The sequence below is a fragment of the Equus przewalskii genome, chromosome 19 (assembly GCF_037783145.1).
Source record: "Equus przewalskii isolate Varuska chromosome 19, EquPr2, whole genome shotgun sequence".
NCBI lineage: Eukaryota > Metazoa > Chordata > Mammalia > Perissodactyla > Equidae > Equus > Equus przewalskii.
Genome location: NC_091849.1, coordinates 47,596,519 through 47,614,767, shown reverse-complemented (window position 1 = coordinate 47,614,767; position 18,249 = coordinate 47,596,519).

The window sequence follows — 18,249 nt, the reverse complement described above, 5'->3', positions numbered from 1 at the left end:
TGTTTAGGTTCACGCACTCCACTTAAGTGGTCCCGGTTTGCCAGTTTAGATCTCAAGGCCTTATCACGTCATGATGTGACAGACCTCCCACATATGAAATAGAGGAAGATTGACACAGATGTTAGCTCAGGGCAATTTTTCTCAGAAAAAGGAGGAGGATTAGCAGCAGATGTTAGCTCAGGGCTAATCTTCCTCAAGAAAAAAAGTGCTTTCCCCCAATGCTTTGAAATGCCACCTTCTCTTACACTAAATTTCCATATGCACTTTAGACGTATTTCTGGATGTCTATTCTTTTCCACTGTTTGTCTTCCTAATGAAGTTTCTGTACCACACTTAAAATTATAGACTATTTATAATGTATTTTAATATCTGATAAATCTAGTTCTTTCATTTTGTTTTACTTATAGCGTTTTCATGGATATACTTCATTTTTATTGTTTCAATTCCACTTCATAATCAACTTGACTGACTGGGGAAGTGGGAGGATCTGATAGTATTTTTATTGGAGTTGTATTAAATTCATAAATAAATGTATGGAAAATTGTTGTGTTCCTTATTTTAAGCTTTCTTGTCCAAGAATATGATATGTATTTGTCTTTCTTTATTTCTACTTTTGGGCTTCCTGGAGTATTTTATAGATTTCTTCAGGTAGCTTTTACATACTTCTTTTTAATTTCATGCTTAAGTATATTAATTTTGTTGTTGTTTCATTGGAGTCTACTCTTATTTTTCCTCTAGGTGACTATTGTCTGAATGCTGTTGATTTCAATATTGAAATGTATCCTACTATTTACTAAATTCTATTATTGTTTGACGTGGTTTTTTGTTTTTCATTTATTCTTTTGAATTTTCCAAATATTTAATTATATCTTCTGCAAATAGAGATAAGCTTTTTGTTCCTTTCCGAGTCTTATGTCATTGCTTTATCATGTCTAACTTTATTCATTAAAATCCCTGATGTATTTTTAAATAAGTAAGAAGATGAAGGACTTCCTCTCCCATCTCTCATGGAGTAAATTCCTGTAAATCATATTTTTGTAGAATGTTACTTAAATTTTTATTTTTCAAATTTATTTGCGTATGATTGTGCCAAGTAAATTTTCACCATCTCACCACATTTTTGATACTTTCGGCTCAATAATTTTTTGTTTTGGGGGGATTTCCCTGCATGTTGGATGACATATAGCAGCCTCCCTTGCCTCTTCACACTAGATTCAATAGCACCTCCCCAGTTATGTCAACTAAACCAAAAAAAGACTCCAGACATTAACAAAGGTTCCCAGATTAAGAGTTTTGGGGCAAAATTGTCTTTATTTGAGAACCATAGATACAAAGTAATCTTTTCTGACTTAAAAATTTCCTGTGGGGCTGGTCCTGTGGCCTAGTGGTTAAGTTCGGCATGCTATGCTTCAGCAGCCCAGAATCGGTTCCCAGGCACAGACCTATGCCACTTCTTGGCAGCCATGATGTGACAGTGACTTATATACAGAATACAGGAAGATTGGAACACATTTTAGCTCATGGCAAATCTTCCTCAAGCGAAAAGAGGAAGACTGATAACAGAAGTTAGCTCAGGGTGAATCTTCCTCAGTGAAAAAAAAAATTTCCTGTGATGGTTATCACCCTCTATCATTTAAAATTTACTTATATTTGTGCTCCTCCACATGCACTTTTCCTTCCACCCATATAGCTGGTGGTTTGTCTGTATTACTACTGTAAAAACCCCAGCTCTTTGATTTATGAATTTTTCTGTTTTTCTGTTTTCTATCTATTAATTTCTGATTTTGACTTCATTAATCCTTATTTTATGCTTTATTTTGGCTTAATTTGTTTTTCCTTTTCTAGTTTTTTGAATAGGGTATTTGATTTTCATATATATGTCAGTGAAGGTATTTAATTTGATAAAATTTCCTCTGATAACTTAATTTTATCTATTATATTCTGATAAGTAATGTGTTCACTTTCTCCTTTTTGTCAAGAAAATTATTTTTACATTCTAGGTGGGAAAGTATTTGTTTCTTGGTATTTTTAAATGTCAATATCTAGGCTTATTGCACTGTGTTCAGAGACTACTATTTGAATTCTTTCTATTTTTTGAAATTTAAGGAAGTTTTCTTTGATTTCCAATATGTCACTTTTTAACTGTTTTTCCCCCTATACTAGAAAAGAAGGCAGATTCTTTTTTATTGAGGGAGATATATGATATATATATATATATATATATATATTCCCATTGATTATATCATTTAAATATTTTATTTTATTAGGAGTTCAGAGTTTGATATATACTTATAAGACTGCCATTTTGATTATATCATTTAGGTATGCTATTTCATTACTGAAATTTTGTTCACTTGATCTGTCTCGAATGGACAGATATGGATTAAAGACTACTATTCAGTTCTATTCAGTTTATTTCTCCTTCCATTTCTATTAGCATTGCCTGTCATATGTTTGAAACAGGGGATGGTAGGATTTTAGAGGACAGTAAATATAATGTGTAATGAGAATAAATGGGGGGAAGGAGTGCATGATAAAGTAGGTTGTCCTCAAATCTTTGTACCCTAAACTGAGTAAGTAGTGCTTCTCTTATAGCTAATGCCAATTTCAGAAGAATGTCCCTTTTTAAAAATCTGGTCGAGCAGTGAACAAATAATTTTATGTAACAAATTTGTGGGACCTTCCAAACAACCTGCTTCAGGTGCTCTAAGAACTATGTCGTTCTAGGTAGACAATGCCACACTGCCACTATTAAAAGAAATTTGTAACAAAAGTTTCCTCCTCCGTAGTTTCTTTTGTATTTCTTTTTATTAGTTATATCAGGGGCATTTTGCAAGAACTTCACTTTTTCTACTTTTAGGTTCTATTTTATATTCTATTCAATACTTTTTTATTCATAAGGATTTAAGATGCTAAATTGTTCCTCCTAAATTCCATTAATATGAATTGAAATGAACAGATGTAGAGGACTAACGCCAAGTTATTTATAGACAACCTTTGGAGCTGGGCATAAATGTCACTGAACTGTGGGCTGGAAGGTACGAAACAACTTCTTTTTGAGGTCCAGGATTCCACTTCTTCCTAATCTTTAATGGTACTATGCTATTCTAGCAGCCTACCCTTGTATCTGTTCTGCTTTATTCTGATTTGTTTTTTGTTGTTTATTCATATCCTTCCTAGAGTCATAAATAGATGGTTTGACGAGTATTGATTTTCTTCTTTCTACTCAACTTTAAATCCATTCCATTCCATGCATTTAAATACTCATCAAACTAGGTCCTTTGGAATCATTTAGTGTCAAATGATTCTCAGGTTTGAAAACATTAAGCCAACTACTATTTTCCACACAGTCCCATATATCAATTTCAGCATATTAAACTTGTTCTTTTTATAGGTCTCTAGGAAAATGTGTACTTTTACAGAGAATTTTAATAAGAAACTTTACCAGCAGACATAATATTTTTGGGAATCTACTAGCAAGGAAGTACCGAAGTTATACTGAAGCATTATAATTACTTGGACAGTGCTGGCATCATGAAGGTGACTTGATTTCGTGGCAAATGGAGTGTTCCCAAACAGCTTCTTCCATCCGCTTTTCAATGCTAAATTTGTTTTTTCCACAAGGTTAAAGTATTTTTTTATTGTATAAATAAATTAAATTGAACATGGATATAGTCTATAAAAATGTGAGCCTACTGAAACTCTAGGAGGGTGTAAAGGTCTGATCATAGATTATCATGGAAATTTAACCATAATAAATTACCAAGAATATTTAGGGAGAATCAGAGGCAAGTGAGCAGAAGGAATGGTGGGCCAAAGTTAACTTCCTTTTGAATTGAATGCCTTACTTCAGACTCTGAAGTCTTAGATACTGTGTTTCTTCATTTAATTCTGTGAGCAATTACTGTATTCATGCCTGCTATATGAACCAAATAATTACTGGTTTTGCATATTCTCCTTCGGGTTTTTGTCACTTGCAACTAAAAGATTCCTGATGTACATCAAATAAGAAGAAGATGAATTGGAGTTATAAACTGATTCAAAAGATCCTGCAGCCATTCTCCATAAGGATTTTTTGTCTGGAGTCACAGAACGCAAGCAGTGATTAGAGTGACTATATTCTCATTTACTCTGAAGATGATCCCTAATTAGTAACATTCTAAATGGATAGGAGAGAAGTTAATTCATTACATCGATGAATGCCTTAGGGCTTTAAGGTTTAGTTCTCTCAACAAATACCAATTTCAATTGTGAAATGCTGCATGATCCTTTAGTAACTGATTTTTTAAAACTGACAACTATCCAGATATGTTAGTTTACATTTTTCTCCATGAGGCAGTGCCACATGGTGTGTGATCTCTCAAACCCAACTACCTGACATCAGATCAGGCCATATGGCTTACTAACTGGGGGACTTGGTACAAATTAACTTCTCTGAGCTGCAGTTACCTCATATGTGACCAAGAGTAATAATGGTACTTATCCCATAGGGCTCTTGTAAGGCTGAAATGGATATGTGATTAGAAGAGTCCCGGGCACAAGGTAAGAAAAGACGTTTCTGCTATTGATGTTGTTAGCATGCTATTATTATTATTAAATAGATCCTATTTTATTTCTTAGCATAGATAATTTTGGTTAAGGAAAACTATTTATCTTTACACTAAATCCTGCATTTCAATAAAGAAACAAACACAATCCTCTAGGTTTAGTTGCTCACTGATATATATGTACACAAATTCATCACTTTCACGCAATTTAGAAATCACTGAAGTCCCAGTGAGTTCAAGCTTCAAGCACCTAATTAGATAGAATTGAAGAGTCTTACAGATTTTACTGTGGCCTGCGATTCAGCTTATAGAAGTGAGTATTCCAGGTTTGTCTGGACTATGTAATCATTCATCAGAGTAGAGGGAGAAAAATCACAGTATTTGGGATTGGATTATAGGGACTTTGGGTTTTATTTCATAGAATACTAATGAAGCCAAATCTCTTAGGATCTAGCATAAGAAATAGTCATTAACTTCTATAGAGTGGAGAGAAATCTGTTTATTTCTAACCTTTTTTTAGCTTTTGGGCTCTAAAAAGAAATCAGAATTTATTTGCAATCATCTTGAAACTAACATTTAAATTAGTAGAGTAAAAAGTAGGCTTTAAGTTTTGACCCAGTATTCCCCTCTTGATGATTATAGTAAGTAAATAATTCAGATAATATTATTTTTACAACATGATTTATAATATGAAAATAGAAACAATATAAAAAGCTTAATAGAAGAAACAATTTTAGATATATATCAGAAGAAAGTAGCAATAAGGATAAATATTGAATAAAAGAATAAATAAACATCACGTATTGCAATATTCTTCTATGTTGTGGATCAGAAATAGCAGTTTTATTAGTTTTCATGGTCAAATTGAGCTAGTAATTCCCATGAGAATTTTGTGGGATGTTTTACCTATGGTCCTGACTTATTGCCCAATTGTAGCCCAATTCCTCTCTAAAGAGAAAATATTTACCTAAGCAATTCCTTTCCATACGTTATCCAGCAGGCCCAGTGCTGAGACACCTGAGGACACAGCGTAACTGACAATTTTTGACATCTCTTTATAGTTCTGGTCTTAATCCACCAAATGAAGCTTGGTGTTACATCCCATTACTGCTAAATGCCATACATCATCAACACACTCCCTGTGACACCCAGGAGATCACAGGCCTGGGAGGGATTTTTAGAGTTAACCTAATTTATCCTTTTATGAAGATATTCCTTGAAAATAAATATGAACATGTTTTCCCTGGCTTCTGGTAGCTGTACCATCTGATGCCCACTCACAACCCACAACCCTTAGGGCTGGTCACATAGTGGGTCCTGAGCCAATCTCGACTTAGGTAGGAGCCATCAATGTGGCAGCCCTAGCTTCTGATGGGACTGCATGTTAACTTATCCACTCAGACCTGCTGCCTGTTGATTAACATGTTATTTATTCTCTTGAACTTTGCTTATTTGCAAAAGCAAAGAAAAAAATAATAGAGATTAGTGCATAAGTCTCACTTTTGAGATGACATACACACGACAATTTAATGAAAACTCTTTAATAATTGTCCTACTAAAAGTTGAGACAGAATGTGCTTTAGCAGTTGAGAAATAGGAGCATTTATTGTAGGCTGGATCTAAAAAGAAGGCTTCACAGAAGTTAATTCTGGACCTCCAGTTAATGGGAGAAATTTCAAATAGCAGTGAGAAACAGGCAGAACATTCCAGACTTAGGAAACTTTTCTAATTTAAGAGAAAACATATCTAATTTTAGAATATTCTTCAATGTATAATAATACCCTTAACACAACTTGAATGGTAATTCAGAGAACTCAACCTGTTAATGTTTCAAACACCAAACATCTTACTCTGGTTAAAATATGGTCACAGTTTTTCTTTAAGGAATTTCTTAGTATTTTCTAAAGTAATTTTCCCTTTCTGAAGCAAATAAACAAAACCCAAGGGAATAAATCTGTCTGTCAGCAGGCATCAGAGCTGAGTGGATAAATTAATAGGAAGCCCCACGAGAAGCTAGGGCTGCCACATTGATGGCTTCTACCTCTGTCACAATTGGCTCAGCACCTGCTATGTGACCAGTCTTGAGGGCTGTGGGTTGTGAATGGGCATCAGATGGTACAGCTGCCAGACACCAAGGAAGCCATGTTCATATTTATCTTCAAGGATTCATAATCACCCCCTAGAACTCAATCTGCTTAGATATTTCTTCATTAGGATCTATAGAGAATCCGAATGATCTATAAACATGAGCTATCCATGTTTCTATTTGTAGAAATACCAGGAAAATTTTGTTTATTGGGGGCCTTACATTAAAATGCTCTTACCTCACACTTCATTACCATAGCATATCCCTTCTCAGCATGGCTTTAGTCATTGCTGGAAATAAAAACTTTATGTTTTAAACATGAATTTTTTTTTTTAAATGTATCACACACTTTAGTGGGTTCAGGTGAGAGCATTAAAGAGCTGGACTTTTGCTTCTAGGATTTGGTAGTCTCTGACGTGTGTTCAAAGATTATTTCAGGATATCAGACAAGACAAAAGAGAACCATCATTACTTTTGTACTTTATAGATTCTTGCTATACTTCTCTTTGAAAACAATACTATATTACTGTCTCCAATTTGGTGTTAATTTTCCACCTCCGCCCCTAGCCCCTCTTCCGCTCACCACAGACAAATGGTTAAAAGCTGGATATGTTTATTTCCATCTAAAAACCACAATCATGAATTGATTATTGCATTGGGAGTAATAAGCTTGGAAGAAAGGAATTGAAGTACTAGCTCTGAGTATTTGCACTAATAGCTTATGTCTGTTTGTATGTTATTTCCTCAGTAGCTAAAAAAGGAGAATACTTGAAGTGAGATAAATAGATGAAGATGGTGAGCCAAATTTTATCTTGGATATTAGCATTCAGATAAGTTTACATTAACAAACAAGTGAAAATGGTGAGGTTGACAAAAATTGGCGACATATTCACATTTTAATATATTAATATTAAAATTATTAAAAGAAATATTTAAAATATTAAATATAATTAATATTAAATATATTATTAAAACAAATTATTAATTATTTCTTTCAGCAGAATTTATTCAGCATGTTCAGACATGCTCTTCCAATTACCTTAACTACTTTAATTTCATTACAAACAGGCCCTGATGAAGTACATGTTTAATGTTTTTAAAAACACGATTAGACATCTCATAAATTAAGAACAGCTTATGAAAGGATGAGGTAATTTAATCAGTAGTGTGAGATTTTAAAAATCTTTCAAAAGAGGGAAAAAAAGAATGTAAAAAAGTATAAATACTGTTAACACCATATGAATTACCAGCAATAGATCTTGAGTCCTGTGCTGGTATCTCCTTTCTAATTTTCATATTCTAAGGTCACTTCTTAATCAGAGAAGCTCATAGAATACAAATTAATGTTATCCAAGTAAAATCATATTTGTATGGAATGAGAAAATTAACTAGATTTGTTGATTTAATAAAAATTCATAACTATCACAAAATATAACAAAATATTACTGAGGTTCAAGAGAATATTGCTAATTTAGTGAATCCACTAATGTTCACTAAGTTAAAGCAAATATTTAGAACATAAACCTTCATGGTATCATAGTAAAGGTTTTCTATTATAACCTTACCAGTTCCTTATGGACTCAACTCTACTTTATCAAGTTCCATTGTAACATATGACTTGCTAGTATCTATCTCCCCACCCCTCCCAATATGTAGTATATATTTATACTACACCCTAACCAATCCATTATGCAGTTATAGAGCCTCTTCAAATTTCTAATTATTAAGTACTTTTAAAATCAAGTGTGGGTGTTGAATTTTAATAAATGATTTTTCTGCACCTAATCATTTCTCTCGCATAGGTTACTATATGTCATGATAACTAATAGATGGAAAGTCCCTATCCTTAATTTGAGTTTTGCCACAGAACTGAGTCTTAATGGATTTTTGTCATTCATAACGTTGTTCAGTTTTATTGATTACTCTCTGGAGTCTAAAAGAAGTCAGCTTTTCTAACTCTCAAGGCCTTGACTTTTATCAATGGGTACCAACTCATTTGTAAATAAATATTTTTCATTAGTGGAAAACCTTCAAGACTGAAATCTGTCATATCTTTAAAAAAGTAGAGAATGGAATAAAACAGCCTTAAATACACTTGATTAATAAAGCCTTTTTTCTTTTATGGACTCAAGCTTAATTGATCCACTGGCATTGCTGAGAATAGATAAAGTGCCCTTAGATCAATCTGCAATGGCTTTAATCTGAAGCGCACATCATAAAGTCACTGAGAGCAAAGACTGATTGCATTTCTGCTTTCCTGGACCAGGTTCTTCCTTCTCTGTTATTGAGCAATTTTGAAATTGTATCTCTTTTAATTGACAGTCCTATTGTAATCTCAATTGAGAATGTGGCTAGAAATCATCTCATTATTCAGACAACCCACTTATTCATTAATGACAACTTAAGAAAAGTATAACGAAGGAGTTCTTCATAGTTGAAATTCTAAATTAAAGAATAATATATGGTGTATGTGTAAGAAGAATGTAGATATGTTAGCTATCACAGGGCATTCATTCTGTAAATTCATTTACAGAAGCAATTCTTATTCCTGTCATTTAGATTTTGTGACCATGGTCTTAGTTCCATTAAATATGTTTTATGGTTTATGAATAAGTCCTAATTTAAACTGAATTATAATTTGATCGGTATGGAGGAATTTCAGGAAAATTCAAATAGCCCTTTAGAGAAAACATAGTGAGATTTACCAAACTAGAGTTGGGAACCTCTGAAACCATCATTTGCTTTCCATTCATTTGAAATAAATTTGCATTTCTTTCTTAATTCAGTCTATTACATTAACATTCCAAATAGGATATATCCTTGAACTTAACCCTTTATTACTTTTCATATTCAGATAGAACATGCTGTTGCCCAAAAGAAAATTTCAAAATCAGCTTTACTTACAGTACTATGTAACAAATGCTTTAAAAACATTCTAAATTTACTCTGATGCAAACATTGTGAAAGAGACTATTAGTCTCTATTTAATCAATAAAGATAACTATTGAGAAGTTGGGATGTGAGGAACCATCTTAGAAGTCTACTTAAGTCATTCTTTTTCTTTCGTTAAACAAAAATTTTGAAGCCTTGTAATAATGTATCATACATTTTTGCCTTGTATTGTTCTGAACCTTTAGAACCATATTTCTGGGATATTTTAAATTGTGCAGCAAAGCAAAATCCTGTCACTCCAACTGACAACAAATGAGTTTTTAAAATACTCTGTTGCCTATAATTAACTTTTAAAAAATTCCCAGTTAACAGATTTCTTTAGCAATTTGACTGCTATTTAAATTCATTTTATTTTATACGAGGACATTTAAAAACCATTGGCCAAAAATTAATGGACGCTAACAGTCCTGTTAACTTTTGAAAAAGTATAGTCATTTATAAATGAGTTTGCTTTGACAGAGCCATTTTGTGAATTGTCTGAGGAAGAGTTAATATATTTTCTATATGAAATATTTGTTTTGCATTTATTTTCTAAAATTTCCATGCCACACATGACTTCTATTGACTCCCAATTAGATGCTCATTTACAAATCTAAATGAGAGAAATGAGCATTCCAGTTTTAGCTGGAGGTCTCTTTGAAGCAGGCCAATCTAGAGATGTCAAGGAAAAAAGAACAGAACAGAAATCATACTTATACATTCCCAATATCTATTTATTTGCTGTGCATTCTTCTCTTTGCCTTGTCATTATCATCATCATGATTAATATACTTATTATTCACATATATCTTCTCATTTAAAACCTTTGAGATAGACACATGCATATTTTGTAGATGAGGCAAATGAGTCTTAAAGAAGGTGGGTAACTTGTCCAAGATCCTAAAAAATTAGCAAGAGGCATAAGCAGCCTTCATATCCAATGATAGCTCTTTCCTTACTAAATGATATCAGGAAAATAAAGAGATCTTTCTTAAGGACAACTAAAACAAACAAACAAACAAAAAACACAGTTAAAATATCCAAAAAGAAAATCTCAATCTCAATCTTAGCTCAAACCAGAATTCAGTTGGGTTGAAACTGCTGGACTTAAGAATCAGGCGAGGTCTCTCCTTTGACTCTGTGGGGCCTTCTGTTCCATAAACCAGCCTCACAGTGGGAAGAAATTATCTACAGCGGAGTGAATGTAGTGGTTCCTCCGTTATTTTAGGACAAAGAGATTCACTTGCAATATGACAGGCGCTTACCTGGTACATATCCAGTTAATATTTTAGACATTGTACTGATGGCAGTGAAGTGAAATGGAAAGAAAGAATTCTAGATATGCACTTACTATGTGGCATTTTGTCACTAAACTTGCTTGGGCCCTTTTTTTCCCTCGCTTGTAAAATTAGATTCAATGATTGATATATTTGAACTATCTTCTGCAGTTTTCATGCAAATTTTTAAAAAGATAAACTGTTTAAATTACCTTTGTAATGTATAAAGCCCTATAAAATATCAGGCATTACTTAGCATTGTACTGATATGTGGAATAATTAGCCATCTCGGTATCAGGAATCCTGAGTTTTATCGGTAGCTAATTGCGCTGTTTTGTACAATTGACTAAATTTTCTACCTTAGTTCTCTTTTTCTGTTAAATGAGCTATAAGAATCTGAGTCCAGCTAGGCCTAGGAGACTAAGACTTAAAAATAAATAGTCCTTAATGCAGTATATTTTTCTAAAGCTCCTGAGGTTCTTTAAACTTTACTCTTGGTAAATCTGCCCCCAAAGCCTGTAGTTTTCAAGCCTTTCCCTAGAGAGAATTTGGTTAAAAGAAGGAAAAAAAGGGCAGAATTGCATAGTCCTTAGATATGCAAAGATAGAGTTAATTAGGAATGTATCATGAGAACTTCGACAGACATTTATTTCCAACAAGCAGCTCTAGTGTTGATTAAATACAATCCGGGATCTGGTAGTTTCTGAGAGTCTGGATATCTTGCCCAAGAAAGAATAATTAGACCATTACCTATGCAGGAAAATAAAAAAAAAAAAAGAGAGAGCTTTCAAATAACTATCAAAAGAAATGTTTTTAGTACTACCAATTCTTTCATCTCAACGATCCTTATTTAGATCTTTTCTTTCCCTTTTCTATGATATCATACACTCAGCACTTATCATTAAAAAAGTTTGCTGGTTAGCAAACTTTTATCTGAATTCCATATTTTTTTTCCCAGTGAAATGGGAAAAAAAGCTATGCATTCATATTACATTCCATATATCTTTTTAATGTCAGTGTCTACATCAACGTTCCCAAGCCTCTTTATAAGTGTAGCATTCAGAATCTGGGTTTTAAGAAGAAAGAAGATGGGCCAAAGACAAATACAGTATATTTTGACATTGATGAGAAGTTAGAATGGGAGATTTTGAAGGTCTTCTTGCACCTTCAGCCTGGCCAGCCCCTACCCCATAGTTGAGTGCATTGTCTATTGTTTCAACTATTTCACAAAACAATGAATACTAAAGGGACAGAGGCCAGATTGATCATTCAGTCTCCTAACACCAGAGGCTAAGCCCGGAGCCATGTAATTATTCAATGTGTAATATTGAACAAGTCAGTAAATCTTTCTTCACTTTAGTTTCATAGCTCTGTGATCTGAAATTCATCTGAAGCAGCAAATCCCTGTAAATTCTGGTTCACACTCTGCTTGTTTCTAGCAATGATCTGGCCCCTTTGCGATAATGTCCACATCTCCTGAGGTTTTAATAAATGGAGTCCTTCACACCCCACAGACCTCTGATCAAATCCGTATGCCTGGGGCTACCATCTGGGTGGAGAGCTGAGGTTTCTTTCATCCTAGTTTCCACTTCTTAGGGCGGGTCACTCAAATTTGCTGCACTTTTGAATTCATCTCTTTAGGCACACTATTACAATACAAAAGTTGGTGTCACTTACAGTAATGCAGTGTTTGAAGACATGACAATGATGCTCAGCTTACCTATTCAGAGAAGCAAGACAGGAGGCTCAGGAGTGTTCATCTCATTAGGAAGAATAGGAAATCTATTTAAAAATGCTGTGAAAGTAATCGTTATTGTTGTGATAGCCTTACATATCATTTATCCCTGTATATACATCTGGACTCAGAATTCCCGTCAGCAATGAGAGTGTAGATATTTTTGGTCAACAGGAAAGAATGTGAGCATGCTAAACAAAGCACAAGAAAAAAGTTCTTACATTATATCTAGCAATCCACAGAATGGACCAGACAGAATGTACCCATTTTATCCAGAAAAATTAAGACTTCCACTTCGTATCCTCTGGAAACCCAAAGTCAAATCCCAGACCTAATGTACTATAGAAGTAAAAAGATGGCTTCTGTGGTAATTTAGACATACATGTATCTGAATAATAATACTAAACTTTATCTCGGTTAACAGAAAAACAAAAAAACCTCAACATGCCTGCCCTTTCTTTAGTAAATTTATCTAAATCCTTGACTCTTTCTCAAAACATTTAATCCTCTTGTTTACTTGACCCCTTCCTTTACAAATGAATGCCAGCATTTTCTGAAAGATGCCTCACTAATCATTGTCACTCTGGATAGGGAAAGAAGGACTAAGCTTCAAATCTGTTTTCAACTAAAATCATTAATATCTAGCTCTAACAATGAGGAGTAATAACCCCAGTAAAAGAACTGCAGGATGCAGGCCTCACTGGATTTTTTCTATTGCAGAGATTAACCTCTCAGCCTTTGACCATATTTCAGAATAATCAATGACTCATCAATTAGATCATTCTGAGTTCTTGTAATTAGAACTGGCTCAATACAGGGAGATGTTAAATGTTCCACGTATACGAATGGGATTCATAAAGGAGAAATTAAGCTGATGGCTCTCAGCACTTAACTCTATTTCGTATTCAATAGTTATATTGATGTAACGAAGCTCAGAAGTCATTTTTTTACTAATGAAATAGCCACGTCCGACAATTGAAGGAGAACATTTAACTTCTTAAATGAGATAGTTTTGCTTCTTGATAAGAATGTAAAACCAGATTGTTAAGCTCAGATAAAATGGCAAAGAAAAAATTCTATATATGTTTGTATACCTTAAATACATGTTCACATATTCATTCTTTGTTCAGTCTTTCCACAGATATTAATTAATTAGCTAGACTTTTCAGCACCTACCTTCTCCTTTGTTGAGCTTATATAGTCTAAAAGAGAAGACAGAATGTGAGATGAAGTGCAATCTTTTAATAAAGCTTAGTGTTGGTTACGTAGGGAAGTATAGGGCATTATGAGAGTAAATATTGGTCAACCTGCAGCCATGGAGCAGATGAGCAGCATAAACACAAGGGGCAGACTGATATGTATGGTAGTTGTGGTCTAAACCAGGGGTCTGTGAGCTTTTTCTATAAGGGACCAGATTGTTACCAAACCAGCTTCATTTTTGCCTGTTACCTAGAAAACCAATCACCAAGATGATGAGATGGCAGCAGAGAGAGAGTTTTTGTTTTGTTTTGTTTTCTGAGGAAGATTAGCCCTGAGCTAACATCAGCCAATCCTCCTCTTTTTTCTGAGGAAGACTGGCCCTGAGCTAACATCCGTGCCCATCTTCCTCTACCTTTTATATGTGGGACGCCTACCACAGCGAGGCTTGCCACACGGTGCCATGTCTGCACCTGGGATCGAAACAGCGAACCCAGGACCACTGAAGGGGAACATGTGCACTTAACCGCTGCACCACTGGGCCAGCCCCAGAGAGAGAGTTTTAATCACAAGGCAGCCAAGTGAGGAAGCAGGAGAACGAGTCTTAGATCCACCTCCTTGAAAATAGGGACTCAGGGATATTTACGGGGTAGGGGGCAAGGTGGTCTGACGTGTGGATATAGGTGAGGAGAGGTGAGGTAATTGCTGATCTGCAAAAGTGTAGTCAAACTTCATTCCTCTTCACAGGACGCATGTTCACACAATGGTGGTGTTAGCATGATCTGAGTGTGGAGTTTTCAGCTTCTTGACTTCAAAAAGTCACTTACTGGGCACCTGCACAGGCCCAGTTGATGAGTTGGTAGCCTCAGCCAGCCTGAACTGAACAAGGAGGTCCTCATTCCTGAAAAACAGCTCAAACATCCATTACGATAGAGACCCAGGGCCAGGGAGGTGTTATCTACAGGAACCTGGTGGGAGTCGGATAGTATATTGCCTAAGCAGCACAGTTAACAATGGGGGGGGCGGGGGGGGGGGCAAACAGCTAAAAGCTGTGATTACTAATTGAAAAGAAAAGAAACTTTAGTTACTAGCCACCTAATCATCAATGGCAAACTGTTTACCAGTTTTACAATGGTAAATATTTTAGGCTTCGCAGACCACATGGTCTCTGTGGCCTGTACTAACCCTTGCCCTTGTAGCACAAAAGTAGCTGCAGAATAGACAATACGTAAACAAATGAGTATGGCTGTGTGCTAATAAACTCTACGTATGGACACTAAATTTTAATTTCACATGTCATTATTCTTATTTTGATTCATTTCAGTCATTTAAAAATGTAAAATCCATTCTTAGCTCTCAGGTTGTACATGAACAGGTGGTGGAGGACATCTGGCCTACAAGCTGTGTTTTGCCAGTCCTGGCCTAAAGAACAAGAAATGAAAGAAAAGAATAACTTTTAGGTCTGGTAAATAGAGAAGAGCAAATAGATGAGGAGATTTATTCATTTCATTAACACAAATATTCTGGAAGGGAATACTACAGTTTTGTTAGGCCCCTTTTTATAGCTGAATAATTGGGCTTATTTAAAGTCTCCAAAATAGTGACATATAGTTTTCAAATTACTTTATTGACCAGTAAATTCTCTTATTGGGTAATGCAAAGAAATTGTCTATGAGATCAATTTATTGAGAATTTTACCTTATTCCATGTATTTTTCTAGGTTTGGGACAAAAAAGAAAAACGTCCTGAGCTCTATCCTCAAAGAACTATCAGTCTAGTAGGGAATGTTGACATACGAATAATAAAAGGATAGTGCTAAAATAAAACTTTATATATTTCAACAGATATTTATCAAACAACTTTTATGTGCCAGGTTCTATTGCAAGTACTGAGGAAGCAGTTCCCCTGACTCACAAGGTCCTAGCTGTCATAGATTTACTTCTATTGGTATAAGACACAATAAATAAACAAAGGAATAAGTAAAATAATTTCTGTTAATTATAAGTATTATGATGAAATAAAATGATAATGTATTACAGAATGAGTGGTATAATATTGGATCGAGTAGTCAGGAAAGTTCTCTCTGCAAATGAGGCATGGAAACTGAGACTTGAATGATGAGCGGGGCTCACCATGTGTCAATGTAGGAGAGAGGCTAAGAGGTTTGTCATGTTGGAGGAACACACTGAATGCACTGTCATTGGCATAAAATAAGCAAAGGAGAGAGATAAGTAAGAGATATATGTGAGATAAGATCAGAAAAGTAGGAGGGTCTTGGTCATCTAAGACATTTTAGCTTATAGTAAGAAATTTTGATTTTGTTATATATAATGGTAAAAATTGGGACAGTTAGAAGCTAAGAATCTCCGTGATATAATTCACACTGACTACTATGTGGAAAATGGATTGGAGGAGAGAAAGAGTGTAATTAATAAGCCGAGTTAGGATACTATTGCCAGAATCCAGGTGGGGGAGATGTTGATTTGGACTAGGATAATGGCGTTGGAAATAGAAAAAACATGTATAATTCAGGATTCGATATCCATAGTGAGAAAGACATAAAGAGATTTGCTTTAAAATACTTAAAGAGCTTTAATTTAAAAAATTCTACTTTCAAGCTGATTAGTCTATTAAACCCCTTTCCTCCTTTTAATAATCACTTTAATTTACTTTCACAAATCGCCTTTTAGAAACTTTCACTCCAAAAGGAACTGCACATAAATATCCTTAGTGTATCCCTTCTTTACTGCCTCTGACCTTTAATATACAGGTATTACCTTTCTTTTACTGAAGATACTTTCTTCTTAGTGTCTCATTTTCATAATTTATTTTCTTTGACAGCTTTTATTAGTCTATCTTACTTCCAAAGAACGCCGATGGAGACTGCTCATAAACCTCTTGTCTGCAACAGCTTTATCACTTACAACTCTGGATCAATCAATTGCTTTTGTGTCACTTGAAGCAGTAGTTCTTAATCTTTAGCATGCATTAGAGTCATGAGGAGAACTTGTTAAAACACATTGCTGGGCCCGACTCCTAGCATTCTGATTTGACTGGGCTGATGGGACCCAAGGATTTGCATTTCTAACAAATTCCCAGCTGATGTCGCCTAAGGACCACTCTTTAATTTGCACTGGCTCATGTAACCTTTCCTTGTTCAGAAGACTTGATCTTAATTCTCTTGACATTCCCATTGCTTAGCTACTTGTTTCTCCTATTTCTTGCTATTTGTTATCTAACATACATCCTCTTGCGTTTCTTTTACTTTCAGTTTATGTGAAATTCATGTTATGGCTTATTTACATAGAAGAACTTTCTGTGAAATGTAAAATTAAGTACATATGGCTCTTTGTTATTATTGAAGTTATGCAATTGTATGGATGCAAAGAAAGCAAACGCTGCCATAACACAAAGTCATGTGCTGGATATACGTCTAGTCTGTACTCAAACACCCCCTCTGAGTTTAACACTAGCTTCTAGACTCTTGTGGCTACCCTGTGAAGGGATCAGAGACCCCTTCTGCTAGTGGTAATGACACCACATACACCAAGAACATTTGAAAAGAATTTTGTTATTCACACAAGTGACTTCTAGGGAGAGAAGAACCTATACAAGCCAGTCTAGAATGGCTGTAAGGAAGGAGTGGTGCATTGACTTTGGTTTGAAATATGGCTAGGAGGTGTTGTCTGCTTGGAGGTTTCCACATATGGGGTAGGGTTTGTTTGATTTGTGCTTCCTTGTGGCAGAGAGAGAGAGAGAGGGAGAGAGAGAGGGAGAAGAGGCTTTCTTACAGACTTGCCCAGATGTGGGGCAAAAAACCCAGGGGGGAGGAGGGGAACTTGAGAGCTGTCAAGTATCAAAAATGAAGTCAGACTCTTTATTACATAGATCTTTTGGGTCAAAGTCCTTGCAGGTGTAGGGGAGGAAGACATTTCCTCTACCCGCTCTGGGTTCTTCTGACCAGAGAACGAATTAAATTCACATGAGACAGAATAACAGGAGAAAATTAAACAAAGCTTTATAGCGTGTATACATGGGAGAGGCTCAGGCAACCTGAGCAATTTACAAAGTGTCTGAAGCCACAACCTTAAATATCATCTTCAGTTAAAGACAAAGGAGGATGTTGGGGGTGGGGGAGTCAGTTACAGGAGGTTATCACACAAGCACAGTAAACAAGAGTCAGATTATTATGCAGACTTGAGTCCTTGCTCTCCACATTGATAAGAGTTTCTAGAGATAAGGTCATCCCTCCTTCCTGGTACAGAGAGGGAGACACCTTTACAGATGGAGATTTCCTTTACAATGTAAATGCCTCTTAACAAAGGGTAAGTAAATTCTATTTTTCAGAGTTTCTTTCCTGTCTGCAGCTTTCAAAAGTAACCAGCCCAAAATAATCCTCATTCCAAAGAGGCATATCTTGGGGTGGTCAATTCCAGCCCCCCACACAGGTCAGCCTCTAATTTTTCATAAATGTTT